Here is a 17,315-nt window from a genome sequence, read left to right as displayed (position 1 = left end):
AAGAGGAAGAGAAGGGGCGCAGCAGTGGAAGGGCAGAAAGAACTGAGACTCGGGAGGTGAGAGTGGTATGTGTTTCAGAAGAGGGGACGATCTGGACGGCTTCGTGGCCCCAGGGTCCATGCTATCGGCACACCAGACCAGCCTACTGCACCCTGATATTTTAATCTTGTATCCTCCAACCATGAACAGCACCAAACCTTAAAATAACATTTAGCAAATACATTGATTAAAAAGTATACAGGAATAAAAATAAACTATATATGCTTTAAAGTTTTCCAACTGGTATGAAATTGCTTTCCAAATCAAAGTGAACTAGAGCTTTTAGTTCAATTTTAATCTCTCCTTCCAAAGAAGTCCTTTGGCACTAATATCAATCAAAAATGCTTGATGGCAACTCTGTCCTTCAGGATGCCTTTGGCTGCAGGTAACCAGACACTTACCTCAAGTACATGTATTGCTTTAAACTGGAAGTACACTTACTGCTCCCATACCTGGAAGCCACAGCCATTGCCCTGAGATTCTCTGGGCTTCATGCTCCACTGGAGATGGGGACCTCCTGCAGCTGCAAATGACAAAGTCCATAGGCAAAGAAACCACCTCACCTCTCCCTGTTGTTTTTTAAGATAAAGGGCACTTTTCTCAGAAGCTCCCAGCAAGGCCCCTCTCAGATGGACTATCAGGGGTTCTCTGCACAGTCCTCCGCTGATCATAAGCAAGGGTGAGTGCCCTTAGACCAACCAGATCCATCCCTACAGCTAAGGGGGGAGCAGTTTCTCCTGAGATACCCGGTAGAGGTGGGGAAGAAGGTTTCTGAATAAATTGGAATTAGTTGAATAGAAGGGAAGATGCAGATGAATGTAGGATAGACAACCAGCAACAAATACTACAAATGCCACAAGCTAGTCACTGCAGGAGACAAAACTGAAAGTCACAGACTATTCTCTCAAAAATAATTGGAGTGTGGTTGGGGAAAAGCACATCAATGGAAAATGACTACAACATACAAAGCAGTGTATATCAAGTACCAAATACAATGCAGGCCACTGGACAGAATCCAAGACAGAGTCATCTTAAACCAAACTCTGTTCTATTGGAAACCGAGTCGTACGGGCAGACGCTGGAGTTTTTGAGAATGCAGACATTTCCTAATTAAATATCATAATCGGCTTTGCAGTCCTTAGAGAAATGTGTTCCAATTAGAGGTTGTATTGCAATATAATAAATAGATTAAAATCCAAGGCCATTTTTACCAAACATATTCTTTGAAATAACTTAGGATTACGTTCCACAGGAAAGCAGAAAATACAAAGTAAAATATCTGTGGAGAGTTACTCGAGCTGAGGCTCTGTAGATAGGCTCTTTAGAAACACAACCGTAGGGGACAGACTTCACTGATACCTCCACTCGCAGCTATACAAATTTCAGCTTAGAAGTGAAGTGAAGACTGATGGGTTTTTAGACAGACTTCTATTTACAGATCAGTGAAGTGAGAATTAGTGAGATTCAGCTGTAATGTCTAATTAGGATTAATTAGCTAGTGTTCTCAAAGCACGAAGCAAGGATGAAATGTAGCACCAAGTTGGATTGTACTGTAGTACAGAGGCTGAATATTAATTCTGTTCAAAAAAAGATTCATCCGAATAAGATATGTAGATACATTTAGGGTGTGCCCAACAGTGGAAAAATCTAGAAATCGCCTCCTTAATGAAGTGGTCAAGGATTAACATAATCAGTGATGTCTGTGGATGTCTTATATCCCTGAGAGGATATCAAGAGAAGACCTCAATTCTATGTTCTTTCTAAAAACCCCAGTCTGATCATGAGAACACCATCAGGGACACCCAGCTCAGGCAACGTGCTACAGGACTAGACTGCCAAGGGCATGACTAAACAAAGAAAGACCAAGAAACTGTCACAGACCACAGGAGGCTGAGGAGACATGACAACTGAGTATGGTGTCATGCCCAGGAATGAATCCTGGAATAGAATAAGGACATTAAGTAAAATCCAAATAAATGGTGGCATTTGTTTTTAAAACAGTCAGCTTTTAAGGCAAGAATTATGAAGATAAATGGGTATGGCAATTTTTAAAACAAAAGCCATCCATAAATTGAGAACACAATATCAAGTTTGCCTATGACTCTTTCAAAAAATGCAGCAATTGATTTTTTTTGTCCCATCTGAGGAAGTCATAAAAGAATTCTTTCCTGGCTGGGCCACTATTCACTGTGAGAGGAAACTCGGGAAGGCATTATTAAATGTGTGAGAGAGGGCAGAGACTGGCCAAACTGAGATGACCTGGGAAGAAGACCAGTAGTGGCGGTTAGGGAATGGAACAGGGAGGCACAGTTTGTGCGGGATTCTTGTCCTGAAGGCATCTGACCCAGGTGTGAATTCCCGGAGGGCAGGAGCTATTTCTTACTCATTTTTATAACCTCCACAGTGCTTGACATGCAGTAGATGTTTAACACTGAAGTCAGTTAACTCGATTTAGAAGCTCAAGTTTCAAGGTCTAACATTTTTCAGGCGGTTTCAGCCAGGAGGGGAGGGACCATGAAGAATGGATGACTAAAGGTGAATTTTCTAACACAGAGGGACTGAAAAGGTTGCTCTGTGGTCCCAAACTCTACTATACTTTTCTTTCTTCCCCATGAGCTCAATTTCTCCAAGAAGTCATAGGACGGCCTTAACTAGCAATGCTTTCTAACGTCATACCACTTGTATACATTTTCATAGCTCTATTTAATATCTCATTCAACATTATCAATAATCTTGAAATAGAAAAACATCATTAATCTAAATTTTCAGATGAGGACGTCATGGCCCAAAGAAGTGTCTATACAGAGTCGGGCTCAGATGGAGTCCCAGGGCGACCTAGGTACGCCTTCTCAAACAAGTGTCTGTCTTAGGGTTTAGATGGCATCTTCATTAGTATTTAACAGCTAAGTCGAATCGACACAGATCTTAAGTATCTGACGTAAAGACCATGTCCACCTATATAACCATCACCCCAATCAAGATACAGAATGTTTCTGTTACCCTAGAATGTCTTCTCATGCCCCCTTTCAGTCCATTCTCATCCACTACTCACAAAGGCAACCACTGCTCTGGTTTCTATCACCATATGTTAGTTTTGTCTGTTCTTGAACTTCATATGCATAGAATCACTTAGGAAGTATTCTTTTTTTTCCTGGATTTTTTTCACTGGCTAATATGTTTTCGAGATTCTATTGCATGGGTCAGCATTTCATTCCTTCTTTATTGCTGAGTACTCTTCCATCTTCCATGATCATATGACAATATACTTACCACTCCCAGTTGACGGGGTTGATTCCAGGTTAGGACTGTCATGAATAAAGCTGCTATGCACATTCTCATATGAGTCTTTTTATGGGCATGTTTACCCTTCTCTTGTGTAAGGAACTAAGAGTGAAATAGTGTGGTGATAAGGCAGAGGTATGCCTGAGTCAGAACTGCCAACAGTTCTCCAAGATGGCTGTATAACTTTACAATCCATCAGTACTGTATGAGTGTCCCGGAATATTCCATATTCTTGCCAACATTTGGTATTGCCAGTCTTTCTGATTTTAGATATTCTAGTGATTGTACATAGTTTCTCACTGTTCTTTTAACTTGCATTTCCCTTATGATAAATGATGTAAATCCCTTACTGGTAATTTGTATATTTTCTTTTGTCAAATATCTATTCACGTCTTTTTCCCATGGTTTCCACTGGGTTGTTTGTGTTTTATTATTGATTTGTTGTAGGAGTTCTTTAACTATTACATTTCAAGTCTTATTTAATCTCATGTTGCAGATATTTTCTTGCAGTCTGTAGACCGCCTACTCATTTTCTTCATCAACAAACAGCGTCTCTTCATGAATAGAAAGATCCAATTTTGATAAAGTCAAATATATCCTTTTTTGGTCAGTACTTTTTGTATCCTAATCTCTGACTAACCCAAAGTCTTCTATGTTTTCTTTTTGAAATTTTATGTTTTACTTTCACATTACATCTATGATGTAACTCCGAGTAGTTTTGATGTGTACAGCAGAGCTGAGATGGAGGACTATCTTATTTGCAAACAGATATTCATGTTTTTCTAGCACCATCTGTTCAAAACTCTTTCTTGTTGAATTAACTTCACATCTTTGTCAAAAAAGCACTTAACTGTACACGTGTGGGTCTATTTCTAGATTCAGTTCTGTTTCATTGATCTATTTGCCTGTCTTTATGCCAGTATCATGCTATCTTTGTTCCTATAGTTTTAAAGTAAATCTTGAAATCAGATAGTATGAGTCCTCTAACTTGGTTTCTCATTTTCAATATTGTTTTTGCTATTTTACAACCTTTAAATTAGCATTTTATTTCTAGATCACCTTGTCAATTTCTTCAAATTAACCTGCTATGGTTTTGATTGAGATTTTTAAAGGTACAGGTCAATTTGGAGGGAATGAATACGGTTGTCATTGTAGCTAGTTACACAGTTAAAACAAGAATAATAGTTAACCTTTATGGAGTTCACACTATGAATCTTGCCATTTGCTCATCTTTACAATGACCCAAGAAGCTTAGAATTAGTCCCATTTCACAAACATAGGGTCCTCTTCTTGGAAGACTGATGAAGTATCTGCTCAAGTATATATAGCTAGTAAGTAAAGGGGCTGAGATGCCAGCCCAGTTGGGTTTGACCTCAAATCTCGGGCACTTTTCACCAGGCTATCTGAACTTGACACACAGCCAGGGGAAGCACCAGGAGCATGGAAATCACACCATGTGAGAAATGTGTGAGTGAACTAAAGACTGCCATCCTAGGGAAGAAAAGTGACAGGAAGACATGACACTGTGTCTGAAAATACTTGATGAATCATTGTGTGAAGGACACCAGGGCAGAAACTGTAAGGGGACAATTTTGATGCAAAATGAGAAAAAAACACATTAATTACTAGAGATGTTTTCACAGAAAGGTAGCAAAGCTGGTGATTAAATGCACTGACTATAGAGTCACGCTGCCTGGGTTCCAATCCCATCTCTGTCACTTACCAGCTCTGTGGCTGTGGGCAGGTTACTTAACCTCTCTGTGTCTGAATTTCTTCATCTGTAAAATAGGAATCAAGGTCATGCTGGATCAATGACTCGTAACTGTAAAGGATTCACACAATGTATGTCTGGAACATAGCAGGTGCCATGTAAGGATTAATAGGTTAAAAAAATTAGAAAAGGACTGAGCAGTCTTGTGAGTAAGTAAATTCCTTTTTTTGAAAGTGTTTCGAAAATGTCTGAACTGCCATCTCTGCATGTAGCTGCGGAGAAGATTCCTGCCTCAAATGAAAAGTTGGACTGCACAGTCTCTGAAGTTCCTTTGTTCAGCTTGAAGATCCAATGATTCTAAGTCAGCTCCTTCAGAAGTTATGCAGAAAATAACAGGCACGGCAGCCTTCTTGCCTCAATGAATCGATCTACATTCTCACTTCCTTCAATCAATAAATCCCCAACCTGCTTGGAAACAAAAGTCTCTAAGTGATGTAAGGAAACCTAAACCAGTCTGTGCCCCATTCATACAAGAGTGATGGGGGAAAAAAGAGAGAGAAAGAAAGAAGAAAGACACCAAGAGGAGTTAACGATTAATTTGCTCACAACATGAGCTGGTTGCTTCCCCATCTGTGGGATCCAGTGTTCAATTCCCCTGAGATCCATCAAAGGAGGAATGGCATTATTCTGCCTCAAAGAAGGTGGGTATTTTTTTTAACATTTTACTTATCTTTAGAAGGGAAGGGAAGGGGAGAGGGAGAGAAATATCAATGTATGGTTGCCTCTCGTGCGTCCCCTGCTGGGAACTGGACTGCAACCCAGGCATGTGCCCTGACTGGGAATCAAACCTCGATCCTTTGGTTCACAGGCCCACACTCAATCCACTGAGCTACACCAGCCAGGGCGAAGATGGGTATTTTTGTCCTTAGTTCCACATCAGGGACTGTTTCTTCTCCAGCTCTGGTCTTCATGGATTTGTACTTGTCTAAAACTTCTTATCCCTCAAACCCTTCTTGCTCCAAATAAAGAAGAGAACACAGCTTCCCTATAGACGGAGCCACTTGCCACGTCTGTTTGACCCTCTGCTGGGCCTCCCGGCAAACACTGCTAGTTTTCCCAGCAGCATTTCTTATTCATGACAGGCGGGGCCTGCAAACCTTAAAAAAACGTTCATTCCTAAGTCCTTTGCCCTTCTCTCAGTGCCTTCTGTCCACTTAGCCCCAAATGGAAATGAGCTGCTTAATTAACTTCCCAGGCCCTTTGGGTCAATTAAAATCAGTCATGCCCTACAAGAGGCTGCTGCATTTCTCACCACGGTCATGATCAGAGATTGTACTTCTCTCTCTTCACAGAGGAGAATCAATCCCAGCATCTCGTGAGGTGCTCATTAGGAACCCTCTGCCCTAGAATGAAAACCTGTCTCCCAAGTTTGGTAACTTGCTGGAGAAACTCTGAAATCAGGAATGAGGGGCCAGTGAGGGGTCACATGTCAGAAATACTTGGGCACTCAGTCACACACGGCTGATGTGTCACCTTGAACAACCCACTTAATCTTTCTGAGCTTTTTATCCTCTGTTAGGAAAAAAAATGGTAACACCAAGACCTCTAACAGGTACCTGTGCCTTATGCTTCCCATCCATCAAAGAGATGCTGCAAACAGATAAAGTACTTTATAGACCAGAAAAGCACTAAACAAATAAAAGGCTTGTTTAATGGGGCAGCTCCTTGGACACACTGAATGAAGAAACTAGGAACAATGCACATCTTCGAGTAATTGAATTCTACATTGTCACCTAGGTCAGCATGCTACATCTTCATCAGTTTGCACCCTAAATGTTACTAGGTATTAAAAGAAACATCCTAAATGGGCATGGCTTTGGCCAGATACAGCTGTTGGGATCACATACAAGAGGTAGGATTAGGGAAGTATGTAGAATCAGAAGGTGGGAAGCCTAGGTTCCAGTTTCTGTAGTCTTATTAATGAGCTGTGAGATTCTCTCTGTCTATCTTGTTCCCCAGACTCTCCCACTGATCGGGGTTGCTATGAGATAAAGTCATACATGAGAAATGATTTGCGAACTTATAAATACAGTGGACAATATTATTGGGAAGATTTTACTGATTCAACTATCAAGAACCAAGGGCTTCTTTCCCTATGAGCTACACCAAATCCAAAGCCAGCAGAAGTCAGGCCACTGAGGGTGCCAATATGAATTTGAATAACCATCATTACTTTAAAAAAAAAAGCTTACTCAAGGAAAAGGTCCTGATTTGGATCTCTACTGTCAAGAGTAAGTTTGTTAAAAGCATAAAACATAGTCCGTGTGCTTATTTCTCTGCAGATGAGAAATAACCTGCTTAGCGCCCACTCAGTGCTGAGCTCCATGCTCTGAGGGACCATGTAACTTTCCATCTAAACCTGGACATTTATGACAGTAAAAGGAGACTTTAATGATTATGCAAGGACCACAAACTATACTGAGACTGCCCCCCACAAACCAGAACACATCGTCCAAGAACTCCAAGGGCAACAGTATGGCCAGTCCACACTAGAATTTTCCCACCTGATGCAACATTATCATTCCACTCCAGTGACATACCTGTGTTTGCCTGTCTGCTCTAATTTCAGCACAGCAAGAAAGCCCATTAGTTGCAATTGAGGAAATTTCCTCCTTAACTTCTGTGAGGTGCTCCGAGTTGGATTTACAGGTCCATATGACTGCTAACAGGACCCTACACTGCCCCATATCCCTCCTACATAATGCTCAGGTCCATGAATGAATGAACTCAAATGCCCTACAAAGAGAAAGCCACTGCCAGGGCTAGGCAAAAACACATTTCCTGGTGGTCCTGCCACTGGCTGCAAACAGCAAGTTTTTATACCACTAACTGGAATTCAAGTTAAAAAATGCGTATCTTTGCATCTTAACTTCAAGACCAAGGCCATTCGTAAGCTATTAACAGGTGCTTTAGTTCCAAGAATTGCTCCTTTCTCATCACAGCGAGGCACCCTTCCGTGGGCATTAGGGTAAGCATTTTACAAGCTGGAAGTGTGCAAAGGCAAAAACACTGCTACAGAGGACTTAAGTTCTGGCTTTGCCACTGCTTGACCAAATTCTTAACATTCCTGGATTTCCGGTTCCTTCTTTCTACAAGAGAGCAATCTTACTCAGTGTTGTCTTAAGGAGTTGCCATGAAAATGAAATGTAATAATGCATCTGAAAGCTCTCTGAAAAAACAAAGAGCTCTACAAATATGTTGGCAATGCAAATTTGCAGGTGAGAGGACAACCACACAGAAAAATAGAAGCTCCAGCTGGGAGTTCTCGGTCAATTGCAATTTGAATGCCTGTGTACCCAATTCTCTCAATGCGTGCACGAGCTAACAAAAGCTTGTTCAGGAAAGAAGAATGTGGTTGAGTGGATGGACAGAAACTAAAAGAGAAAACCATTTTCTAGCCACAAGCAACTGAAGAAGTGCCTATTTGACCATATTATTTGAATTTGAAACACATTTGGCTCCAAAAGGCTTTGGACACATCATTATTATAAAATTTAGAATTCATATGTTTCTATCATCTAATGGGCTAACTCTTGGGCCATATCTTGAATTTGTTCTTCTCCATCCATAAATGTCTGTCTGAATTGAGTTTGGGTTGGATGCATAAAGTCATCTTCTGCACCAAGGCCATGGTTCCTGGAGCTATGGACCATCCCAGAGAGGACCCCAAACAGGGTCTGGACTGTCAACAGGCAGAGGTCCCACATTCCGGGACTGTTCCTCTGGCTTACACTCACACTGGACTGAATGTTCTGTTCCTGAATTTTCGCAAATGTTTCATGCGTGTTAAGTGGATTTAACAAATAGTCTTCTTTGTATCTATAGATTGGGCTTACTAGTAAAAATGTCTGAGTTTCACCCTGGCTGGGTGGTTCAATTTGTTGGAGCATTATCCCATATGCTAAAAGGTTGCAGGTTCAATCCTTCATCAGGACACATACCTAGGTTGTGTGTTCAATCCCCCATCAGGGCACGTACAGGAGACAACCAATCAAAGTTCCTCTGTCACATTGATGTTTCTGTCTCTCAAATCAATAAACACATTCTCAGGTGAGGATTTTTTAAAAAAATACCTGAGTTTCTCTCAGCAAGTAGACACGTGAACGTTATTGTAGTGGGCAGACTCCACATTTGGCCACCACCAACTCCTCCCATTGCACAGGCAAGCCACCCCCCACATCCAGAAGTGGAGTCTGTGCTGCCTGTCAGTCTGGGCTGGCCTGTGACTCGCTTTGACCCAGAGAAGGTGGTGGAGATGACGTTCATTCTGAGACTTCTGAGTCTGGGTCTTAAGAGAGCTGACAACTTCTGCTTACTCCCTCAGATGCCAGTCTCTACCTAAGAAGTCCACCTACCCTGAGACCACCACGCTGTAAGGAAGCCCGAGCCAGACACAGAGAGAGACCACACATTGGCGAGAGGCACGTGAGCAAAGCCTGGGACCTTCTGGCTGGCCCGGCCCAGTCAGCAGCCAAGAGCAGCCACATGAGGAGTCCCGTTTGATGCCGCACAGAGCAGGAGAATCACCCAGCCAAGCACGGCCCAGATGACATGATTATGAGAAATAATCAGTCATTGTTGAGTTAAGACACCATATTTTGGGGTGGTTTGTTATGCAGCAGTAAGTAACTGGGATAGCTGTGACTCTTCATCTACCACCAAAGAGAACTCAGAAATACTGGTGTAATGGTATCATCAGCCATCTAGACAGAGAATTCCAAACCCTTCTGTGTAGAAAATAGCCCAAATCCTGCATTCAGTAGTTGTCTAGGAAAGTTCAGTAGTCTCCGTGTGCTCCTACTTCCCACTGCTCCTGACAAACACTCTTTGAAAGCATCTACCGCACCTTCAAGTAGGGGCCACACCTAGTGGGATGGGAGAGGAGCTCCGGTGCAGACCCGGAGGCCTACACTCCAGCTCTCTCTCACGCCCTTTTGACTTACTCCAGACTTTGGGCAAGACAGTCAGTCTCTTCTGCCTGTAAGATGGAAATAAAATCACCCTATTGACTGAAAAGAACACTGCAATTTAAGGATGCCACCACCAGATGGCTACAGTCTATAAACAGAGTCGCCAAAATCCCAAAAGTAAAGATTAAATTAAAAATGAAGGTAAGTTTCTATTTCCACAAATATACAGAAGTACTTGCCTGGAGTAACTGTACTGAACATTATGAGGCCTTTATAACATCCTGGCCAATAACAGTTGTCAGACTAAATTCTGTAACTGGGGATCCTTTTCCACCCTCAACCCATAGGCTAGTAGAGTTTCCCAGGGAGACCCCAAGGCCACGTGAGAAAGTGAGTCCTTAGCAGAGGGGGACTCAGCCATCTCTGCTCATCCATTTGGTCAGACCCAGGAGCCATACTTTAAGTGATGTTTAAAATATGTTCACAATTTATCTGATACTCCTTTCCCTTTGAGTGTGGGCTGGACCTCATGACTCACTTCTAATAAACAGGGGTAAAAGGGACTGATCACACGCGGCTTCAGAGTCTAGGTCATCAAAGGCCCTGTAAAGTCCTGGTTGCTGTCTCTTGGGTCACTTGCTCTGGGGGAGGCCAGGTGCTGTGTCGTGTGGCCCTCTGGAGACGGGGCCACACAGAAAGGAACTGAGGCCTATCACCAATAGCCATAAGAGTGAACTTGGAAGCAGACTCTTCTGCCCAAGGCAAGCCTTCTGAGATCTCTACCCCTAACCAACATCATGGCCACGACTTCATGAGAGACCTTAAGCTAGAACCACCCAGCCGAGCTGCTTCCAAATCCCAGACCCATAGAAACTATAAGACAACAGATGTTTACTGGTTTAAGCTTTTAAAGTGTAGAACAGTTTGTAACACAGGGATAGTTAATTATTGTAATGCATCTTATTTCCTCACTTTTTAAGGAGAGACACTAATATAGTTTTGGAACATTGGGAGGACCCAGAGTGAATATGCAAAGTATAACCCTTATTGCCCATGAGTGAATGATGAATAATAAATGCATCTAATTTCCCTACTGGGTGAGGATGAGGCAAAAGGCCCACGAGCAGTACTTGATGGATACTGGAAAGGTAGATGTGTTCAGATAATGAGTTGACTCAAAGCCAAGGGAAATTTTGGCACCTCAATCAAGCATCCAGTTATACAACAGCTACTGCACAACAGTAAGCAAAATGGAAAGTCAGAGGGTGATACAAAAGAAGTTCTGTAACCAGTTTCTCTTCCTGCTCTTAAGGTTTACTATGCATCCAAAGAGACAAGACTAGCACAGTCAACGCCATTAGAGAATAAGACAGTTTCTATTCCAGTGCTGATCCGCGGAGCAGGGCTGACAGTAAACACCATGCAAGAGAGGGACAGACAAGGGAGAGTCCCCCTCAAATGATCCAAGAACAGACTTCCGAGATGGTACCCACCCTACAGCGCGCTTCATTCAGAGACAAACGGCAGGCAGAATCAGGAGACAGGCACCTCTGCGAGGCCAGCCACAGGCCAATACAAATTTCCTTGGACGTCTGGCCAAACACTGTTTGAGACTCTCTAGCAAGAGAATCCCAACTGAATCATTAGCCAAATCCCTGGACAGTCCTCAGTGAGTCATTTAGGCTGTGTCTCTTGGGACAGCATCTCTCCTGCCCTGACCAGCCACTAGGGCAAACATTGACAATGGATTATGCCCATTACTTTCTGCTCTTACCCACCCTTCCCACCGGAGGCAGACGGCCGGCTCCCCCTCCTGCCCTCTCCTCCCACACCTGCGGTGCTGGTTTGAAGCAACAAAGCCACCTTGACATAGCTGACCTATCCATCTTGCTGCCACGGCCTCACGGCACAAACTGCTCACGGACGCTGGTCATCAGCCTGTTCAGGGCCACGCCTGCCTCTCTAGCAGCAGCCCACTCAGGCTTCGGAGGAAGCCCCTACCTCGACCACTGGTGCAACCCCATGGCCTGAAGGAGGAAGGGGTGCGACAGGCGACATGGAGCCTACAAAAATCCCCAGGAGGCTCTCTGGGTACAGCCGAGAACTGTAAGAATTGAATTCCTCAAGAGTCGCTTGTTGGAAATGTATCAATTACAGTGTGATGAAGAGCCCTTGAAGGGGAAACCACAAATCACATTCCCATTATTAGGTGAAGTGAGATGCACCACAAGTGAAATCCATCACTGTTGGGGTTTGTTTTTTTTTTAAAGATGGACCAGGGACAGAGGAGAACTCACTCCCCCAACTCCTTCTGCATTTGCCCCATGTACCATTAGTTCACCTCAGCTTTCTCTGTCATTTTCTCCATGCATGACTCGCTTACAACTGACAGCAAAGGGCTTTATCTGCTTCGGACATCCCTGTCCATCCATAATGCCCAGCATCAGAGCCATCTTGAGGGCACCGTGAACTTAGGAGACTGCCCTGGGCAGCAACGCCCCCCACGCTGAAGGGCTGGAGGGCAGGGAGATGGGGCTGCCAGCAAGTGGCTGGACTATGACTCGGGAGAAACAGGAGAGAAAAGCATGGCTCTCAGGAAGAAGTCAAAAATAAAAATAAATAAATGTTAAAAATCAGAGCAATACAATAGATACACAACATGCAAAGAACATCCCTCCCCAACCTCATCCAGGCTGAGTAGGTGGGCCAGCCCCCCTCCCTCCTACACAGGCCCCTCTTATAGTTGCCTTTTTTAGGTTTGCCTGCTTCAAGGTTACCCTTGACATTCATCTTCTCTTAATTATTCCTGAAAAATAATATCTGCGTAGGAAAAGCACAGGAGTAATTGCCTGGTTCCACTCTGAAAGCACACACTGTAGATGCTCCAAAAGCTAGTCAACGCACCATTGGAGATGGCTTTGAAAAGTTTGCAACGCTGAGCAGAGACAGAGGGTGATGCAAGGACAAGATGACGTGAAGGCCACATCCCCCGTGGCCTCATCACTTCCCAAGGGGCCTCCAGGAACAGTCTACGGTGTCTCCTGTAGGAACACGCTCCCTCTAGGCAAATCCAATCACACTCCTCACCTGCCATAAATCCCTTAATGACTCTTCTTGCCTTTCAGATCAGTTCAGACACCTCTTTGTGGAGAACGGTCCCCCAAGATCCTGCTCTGCCTGTCTGTCCACACTAAGCTCACTCTCCCCATCAAACTCTTCATCCATCACCCTAAACCATGAGTGGCTCCCTGCACCAGGCTTGTTCATGGTATGTTCTGTCACCCTCATCCATGCTACTCCTGGGGCACTGACCACTTTCCTCAACTGGCAAACCCCCAGTCATTCTGCAAGATTCTGCCCTGGCACCGCCTGCTCCTGGAAGCCTCCTCAGAGCCACCCTCCCTCCTGCCCATGTGTGTCCCATGGAATGATGGGCATTCCCTCTGCAGAGCACTAGGGACTGGCATGGTGACTGTCTTACTGGTCCATTGCCCATCCAGCCCCAGACTAGCCGCTTAGTGAGAAACTGTGTTTTCCTCCTCTTTACAGTAACAAAGCTTATACAACCCCTAGTATGTAACAGGCGTTTCATAACTTTTTTAAAAAATCAATCTATCAGTATAGTTGGGGGGGGAGTCATTTCAGTTCCTGGCCTTGTGACCATTAGGTAGATTTGCAGCAGTCAGATAATGTCTTTTTCCCTAAACAACATGGGAATCATCTGCATCCTTCCTCCTTGAGCAGTGGTTCCAGAGGACGGTCTCTGGACCATGAGCAACAAGCATCACCCAGGACAGTGTTAGACATGCAAATTTAGGGGCCCCATCCAATCCTACTGAATCAGAATTCTGGGCACTGCCCCAGCAAGCTGTAGTTTAACACACCTCCAGGGGGTTCTGGGGCACACTCAGGTTTGAGGACCAGTGCCCTAGGGCCTTCAAAGACCATTAGAAACAGTTCAGATCCTGCTCTGAAAGCAGCTGCTGTGAACTCTCTGCCTGGCAATTTCCCCTTTCCAGGCTGGTGGAGCCTCCCCACAGCTGAAAGCAGCTGCCTTCACTGGGCCAGATGCGGAAATGCTTCCCCTACCAGTACCCCTTGGAATAAACAAGAATCACCTAGGGAACAAAGGAAACTAGGCAACACACTCGTGCTTCGTGCTCTAGGGAGTTCTTACTAACCCTGGGCAGTGGGAGGACTCTTGCAGAGGCTTGCTGCATAGGACGGAGTTCAGTGCATGCTAAAGCCATCTCCTGATCTTACAGAAGCAGGTTTCTTTTTCTCCAAAGAACTATGTTGCACACATCAGAACTGTGACGGCCAGATCTGCCACCCCTGCCACAGGTAGATGTTGTACAAAGGAACAGAGCAACAGCCGAGGAAGATCTCAGCCGTCAGGTCCACTGCAAGTTCCCCTGGGAGCCAGAGCTAAGGCAATGGTAGTGAGCCAAATTCATTAGGTTTTTGCAGCGCACCCCACCCCAAATCCCAGCATATTTTCTGGCCAATGGAAGTGCACAAAGAACAAGCAATGTGCAACTTTTTAACACTGACATTTCTTAGAAACACTTCCATCTATCTTTCATTCCACACTTAATTTTTATTGAGCACCTACCTACTATATGCAAGATAAGCCAGGTTTCACTCACTTACCTTATGGATTACATAAGGCTGCGTATTAGAATCACATAAAGAGCTTTGAAAAAATTCTGATGCCCAGACCAGATCTCAAACTAATTAAACCAGAATTTCTGGAGTGGGACCCTGGCATCAGTATTCTTTAAACTCTCCAGATAACCCCAATGTGCAACCAATTTTGGAAACAATGGTTTTAAATAATATTGATGTCTGAACCCCATCCCAAATGCCATAGATCAGTCTCTAGGACTAGAGCCTGGGCATATGTGTATAACACATACACACATGCATGTGATGTACATATGTGTGTATGTATGTGTACATGCATATACATGCATAGACGCATGAAAATATATACATATGCATATATTTATCTATATTATATAAAGCCTCCAGGTGATGCTAATACAAATTTAGCAAAACCACTCCATACAGAATTGGTTTCCAAATTCATCTGCACTTTGGAATCATCTCTAAAAATTCCAAAGCTCAGGCCATATGTAAACCAATCAGCTCTGGGATGGTAGTATGGGCACAGACATCAGTACATGTTTTTTCTGACGCTCCCTTGATGAGTCCAATGTGCAGAAAAGCGTGGAAAGCACTGCACAGATGCCAAACTCCAGGACAGTCTTCTGCTCTTTTACTTGTAAGCGTCCTCTAGCACCTACCTTACACATTTATTAAACCGAATATGCAGACACCCTTTACCACAATGTCCTTTACAACCATGCCTACTGGATCCACCAGGGGTTGGTCCAAAAGGTACTTAATTCATGACACTGCATTCTGCCTTCTCACCTATGAATCCGATCCAGGGCTCCCGCTGTCCCCACACTTTGGGGACTGACTTCTTCTTTGAAATTTCTTCTGTTGCTCTTTTGGGCGGCTTCAGACAAAACTATCTTCCCAGCTCCCTTCTCATCATGTTTGAAAAGTGGAAGTGATATTGGGGCACTCAGGTGCCCAGGAGTGGATTTAGAAATTGGAGGACTCTCCACTCCCCGCTGAAGAGGGAGGTACTGGCTCCTTCACCTGACCAGACAGGGCTGACGTTTTAAGAAGCCAGAGTATAAAATAGAAAACACTGTTGATTCCTCATTGCACAGCTGTGATGCTGTGTGACTTGCCTTACCCAACAAGTGAGGATAATTTTACTCTATATCTAAAGTACATGGTTGAGATACTTCTCATCTAAAGGATTCCTGCTATCTGCCCCTTGGCAGAAATGCTGACACAAGTTTGCTTTAAAAAGAGGTACACCAGAAAAACCACTCATTAAAACTTGGAGAAATAAGCACAATACCTCTTCTTCCCACGGTTGGGGTTTCAATTCAGTGCGACCTAGTCTTTGGCAGCACCAGCCATTTGTCTAAAGGTCTGATGACCCAGAGACTCGTTCTCTGCAATGGTTGTTGCAGCAGGAGGAGGGATGGGCTGGAAGTTAGGGGAACTGGGCTCTCTGCACCAACACCAATTCCCTGTGTGATCCTGAGCACGTTATTTGATCTGTGGGTTCCTCGTTTATAAAACAAGAGAATAAACACTTGCAAAGATGGTTTTCTTCCAGCTCAAACATCATGTGGTTCCAATTCTCTCATGGGCAATGGCATTAGTCTTGTGGAAATGGCTAAGTTTATTAGTTTGTTTTTCCTAAAAATGGATAATTATTTGGGAGAAAGTCTCCAGTTTCATAAAACAAAGATTAAGTAACTAATATATGCACCATCACGTGCTAGACACAGTAAGGACACAAAGAGAAGAGAGAAAGCCTATGCTGATAAAATTAATGAGGGAAACAATTATATAGCTAACCATGATTTAAGACAGAATGAAACAGATGCTATGGCATGAAACCAGAGAGAAGGCAGCTTGGAGTGTTTAAAAAAGAATGTCCAGAATAAATAGTAAATTTCTTTCTATCAGGGCTAAAAGAGTCCAACTTGGAATTGAACTTGGGTTGTAGTTCTGGATATCCTAGGTAGTGACTACGTCATCTTGGACAAGCCACCTATCTTCCCCACGCTTAAGTGACCCCCAACTTCCTGCAAAATGAGAATCATCTAGCATATTGGACAATGCCACTGGGAGGCTCAAAGAGGTCGTTGGCATCCTGCATAAGTTACATAAAACCATGGAGGATACACATAACGTATGCTAAACATGTGTTCCTATAGGTTTTGATCTGAGGATTTATAAAAACCAGAATTTCCACTGAGGAAGACATCCAGAAGTTAAATTCGGAGCTTCGGGACCTCATACAAAGTGGTTTCATTTCTTCTTCTTCCACCTTCTTAATTTTCCCCCTTACTTATTAAATACAAGTATGTGCTTCTTTTAAAAATAAGATAGTATAGAAAGGTATAAAATATAAAAATCTTTTCCCTCGCCTCAATAACCAGCTACTTCTTATTTTACCATTACTAACAATGTCCTGTGTCCTTCCAGAAAAAAAAAAGCTGATGATTACCCAAGAATCATAACTGTACATGTATATGCTCCTCTATCTATAGCCCCACAACCTTCTTCTCCAGGTGTCTGTTACTGGAGAGGGAAGATCTTATTTCAAATAATCTCAGTTTAAGGCAGTATAGGTTTAGATTACTGAAATCTGACATTGCTTTCAGTGGCGATAGTTAAATAATAATGCTCTCATTATTTCTTACCAATAGGAA

The 17,315-nt window shown here is 43.4% G+C and overlaps 1 protein-coding gene and 1 long non-coding RNA gene across 5 annotated transcripts in view; one reads left to right on the top strand and one right to left on the bottom strand.

The window, feature by feature from the left end:
• The window catches only part of MAPK4 (mitogen-activated protein kinase 4), a 126,481-nt gene that overhangs the window by 97,443 nt on the left and 11,723 nt on the right, over positions 1-17,315 (bottom strand). The window lies entirely within an intron of this gene.
• Positions 635-13,591, top strand: LOC128627275 (uncharacterized). 2 transcript variants are annotated; one of them, XR_008391429.1, is made up of 4 exons: positions 635-718; positions 5,267-5,733; positions 9,417-10,203; positions 13,128-13,591. It is a non-coding gene; the product is annotated as an uncharacterized LOC128627275 (long non-coding RNA). The 2 variants fall into 2 exon arrangements; XR_008391428.1 differs by lacking the exon at positions 13,128-13,591 and adding an exon at positions 11,315-12,584.

The sequence above is a fragment of the Artibeus jamaicensis genome, unplaced genomic scaffold (genome assembly GCF_021234435.1).
Source record: "Artibeus jamaicensis isolate MK-2021 breed Jamaican fruit bat unplaced genomic scaffold, CSHL_Jam_final contig_354, whole genome shotgun sequence".
Classification (NCBI taxonomy): domain Eukaryota; kingdom Metazoa; phylum Chordata; class Mammalia; order Chiroptera; family Phyllostomidae; genus Artibeus; species Artibeus jamaicensis.
This window is presented reverse-complemented; position numbering and strand designations above follow the sequence as displayed.